General features: G+C 48.3%; 1 pseudogene; it reads left to right on the top strand.

Moving 5' to 3' along the window:
• The window catches only part of LOC102498084 (zinc finger protein with KRAB and SCAN domains 7-like), a 5,198-nt pseudogene extending 1,881 nt beyond the window's left edge, over positions 1-3,317 (top strand).
• The last annotated feature ends 560 nt before the right edge of the window (positions 3,318-3,877 follow it).

Raw genomic sequence — 3,877 nt, 5'->3', positions numbered from 1 at the left:
GTAAACAAGTAAGCACATATGAACAATTCAACCATCACAAGGGATTAGAGAATAGCCAGGCCACACATGGCCATGACAAGTGACTGAAGACATGATTTAGTGAGGAGAGTGAAAGGAAAACGTTCCTGCTTCCCACCTGGTTTTGCTTGGGAAGAAATGAGTTCTTCTTCCATAACTGTCAACATTTTATCCAGGGAGCCTCATAAGAAGGTGCCTTTCAAGTCCCAACTCACAGGAGAGTCACTAAAGTTGACGGGTGGGCAGCTGAACACTCCTGGCTGCAGCCTTACCCAGCTGCTGCTGCCATGTGAAGTCTTAGACTGAAGACTTGAGGGCAGAGCTGTCTTTCCTACCAGGGTCTCAGGAAATGTTTGTCGAATGGCTAAATGAGGAAACAAGTGACTGACCAGGAGAACATTAGGGAAAATCAGGGCAAGTCAGAGTCATCTTGCTTTTTAGGATAAAGACATAAAAAGATCATTTGAAGATCAATATGTGTTGTATAGAAAATGGAATAGGGTACTTAGAGAGGGAGTTACCTTTCCTCTTTGTCAGTGTGGTCAAGAAAGTCTTCTCTGAAGAGGAGCCATTTGCTGGGAGAAACGGAAGTTCCCTTAAGGCATGGGATCCTCTGTTCTTGGGGATCGGTTCAGACATTAACATCAGTAGCATTGCTCGTATACACCTTTCATTATTTTTATTTCCTCCATACTTCTGGGATGTTCTCTTCTGTAGGCTAAGACCCCAGAGAATGTACTGAATGGCTCTCCTGACTCCCTTTTCTAGATGGCTCTTCATAAGCAAATTTGTGTCTGAAGACCTGACACAGTGGACATGGTACAGAATCTAGTCCTCAGGCTTCTACCAGGAGGGTAGCAGAGGGATGGCAAGTAGGATCGCAAGCCTCAGATTCTGAATTGATGGTCTTTCCCTGCTAGGCTTTCCTGGTGGGTCTCAGTCTCTGAAGGGCCCCTCTGAGAGGTTTTGGCTGAGAGCATCTGAGGACACTCTTTGAATCACCTTGTATTTCCTTGTCTGCAGGTTCCAGCCCCAACACAGAAACAGAAAATGCATTCGGAGGAGATGACTCCTCTAGGTACAACAGAGGGATTTTGGGCCAACTCTGGTTTGGTGGTAAGAGGGCCAGGTCCCACATGGCTGGCTGAGCAGTTGGGATCTGGCTGGGTTTGAGAAACACCATGCATGTGTGGGCCCCAAATCCTGACAGGGCAGAGAAATGGAAGAGAAAAGACTGTGGCTTAACCATTCCCCATGAGAGGAGGTCCCTTCCTGGCATCTGTCCCCTTCCCAAGTGACCTTCTCTGTTGCCCTTGCTTATTCTCTGGTCAAGAACATGTCACTGGAAAGCTGCTGTGTGGGGTAGAGAGGTACAGGACATGGACTGCTTTCAGAAAGCTTGTTTTCCAGGTGGAAAGGATTCAGTCACACAGGAAGAAGAGGCAATCTCCTTAGACACATGCAACATCTGTGTGCATTTGGCCCTGAACAGCGAGCACTGTGGGCATCACGAAAGGGGCTCACTGAGTAAAAAGCAGGGTGGTCAGGGGCTGGATCAGGCTGGGGATGTTTCATCAAGGAGGAGGCAGTGGACTAGACAGTGGAAAATGGGGAGGACTTTGCTAGGTAGACAAAAGCAGTAGATGAGTCATTGGGAGAGGACTTAGGAAGAGATTGAGGAGGGGTTATGGGAGGGCTGTATTTGGGAAACTGGCCCAATTTTACAGGCCTTCAAGGTTGAAACCAGGAAAATTGGGGATTAAATTTTGTGTTAAAATAGCATTTCAGGAGATTTCTCTAGCATGGGTGAGCATTGTGGAGTAATTGGGAGGAGCCCCCATAGGAGTCTAGTGCAGTAAAATAAATGACATCCGATTTGTGCCTTAACTGGGATAAGGAGAGAGGAAAAGAACAAATGTAGGAAACACTGGGATGGAAGAATCCATAGATGAAACTTGAGTTTGAAAAGATAAGATGGAGAATTCGAGGGTTTTGGCTAGTATTGGAAACATGAATGGAATGTGAAAATAAGGGAGGTGTGAGACCATGGGTGTTATTCACTGAACCTAAGATGTTGTAGGACATCCAGGTGAAATGTCCAATAGGCAAAAGGAGCCATGAAGTAGGGACTAGGAGCTACATCCTAGCTGAGTGAGAAGCATTAAAGTAATGGGAATTGAAGGTCACTGATGGAGAGGAAGGTCCAGCACTGGGGCTGAGCTCCAAAGAGCATCCTTAAAGAGAGCAGAACAGGAAGAGAAACCAGGGCTTAAGGGGCTAAGAGCCCATCACATGTGGCCAGTGCTAAGGAGCCACGTGGGAGAAGCATGGTCTGATTGCAGCTCCATCCAGAAAGGTTGAAGGGAGGGAGGATGAAGGACTATCCCACTGTCAGTGTGGCCAGGGACCTTTACTGTGGCCTCCAGGGAGAGCTCAGGGCTTACCTGGGATAAAGCATTCAGTGAGGAGGGTGAGAGGCAATGTTCATGGACCTGCTTGTTTGCAGGGAGTCCACTCATGGGGAGTACAACTCCCCAGGGGGCCAGGCTCAGGGCTTGTCCTGCTCATGGCTTTCTCTCCTCCCTCAGCCTGCCCTTCCCCAGGCTGAGCACTCAGGAGACCAAGCAGTGGCAACTAAAGTTCCGGTAGCCAGGCCCCAAGTGAGCTTGTTCTCCTTGTGGTTTCTGAGTTTCCTCTTTTTTTTGGAGAGGTTTTTGCTATAGGGTGCATGCACTCACCAGACAGACAGAGAGAGACACAGAGACAGAAAGAGAGAAATCACCCCCGAGAGGGGATGGCCATGCTGCAATCCCTTCTCCTCCATTCTCCTTTCGGGATCTTGGGCACGCATGCACATGCGCCCGGCGTGAGTTTTAAACCACCGGATCCGGGACACAAACCGTGGTAAACTACATGGGAGTTCAGCGACATAGCGATTACCCTAACTGCTGGTCCCAGGTTCCTAAGTTTCTGAGTCCTGCGTATGTGGCCCTAGGGTGGTGTGGATAGGAATCACCTGTAGAGTGCTGTCCCATCCAAGATGATTCCTGTGGCCTCTAGCCTGCTACTTCCTGGATCTGGGTTGCTACATCTGGGTGGATGGACCCTCACTTGGCCTGGAGTTGTCTTTTTCCAGCCATCATCCTGGCCCCTCTCCCGGCCCTTTGTCCATCCAGAGCCCAAATCTGTGCCCTCTGTACCTGTGATGACTCTGCCCTTCCTGAGCAGCGGGAGCTTGTTACTGCAGAAGTGTGCAGCATTTGACGACCTGCGTGTGCATGGTTCTCAGAAGTGGAAAGGTCTGGCCCACTGTCAGAGAGCCTGATGCTGGAACGTGAAGCGAAACATGGCTGCACTGTGGCCACAGTAGGCAATGATCTCCCCAGGAATGTGGAGTCCACATTTCGTATATTTCTTTGTTGTGCTCTTTTTTAAAAAAAGAATCTTTTTACTGAAAATATCCAAGCATAGGTAAGTAGAGAGTAGTATGAAACTCTGTATTTATTACTCAGCTTTAATGCTGATCACGTTCTATTTCCTCCATTATTGACTGAAATAAAATGGTTTAGTTAGGTTTTAGTTTATTGTTTAGGAATTGAGAGTCACTCAGGTTATTGTACATCAGGAGTAAAGTGCTATAAGACTTACAGGACGAGGCACCCAGAACAAACACATCAGCTAGAGCAGACTGGAAAACAGGACCTCAAGGTCACAGGACCTTGATCCAGGGCAGTCTGGAAGCCTCGGCAGCAAAGCAGTGGGTTTTCATCTGCGTCTCCAGTGGATGTAACTGGCAGATCCTGAGCACCATTTTCTCTGCCTCTCCTCCCTGATGCCCAATTTCTTTATCTGAATCTTC

This window comes from Tupaia chinensis, unplaced genomic scaffold (assembly GCF_000334495.1).
Source record: "Tupaia chinensis unplaced genomic scaffold, TupChi_1.0 Scaffold144386_1, whole genome shotgun sequence".
NCBI lineage: Eukaryota > Metazoa > Chordata > Mammalia > Scandentia > Tupaiidae > Tupaia > Tupaia belangeri.
The sequence above is the reverse complement of the archived record's forward strand: the minus strand, read 5'-3'. Positions and strand labels throughout refer to the sequence as shown.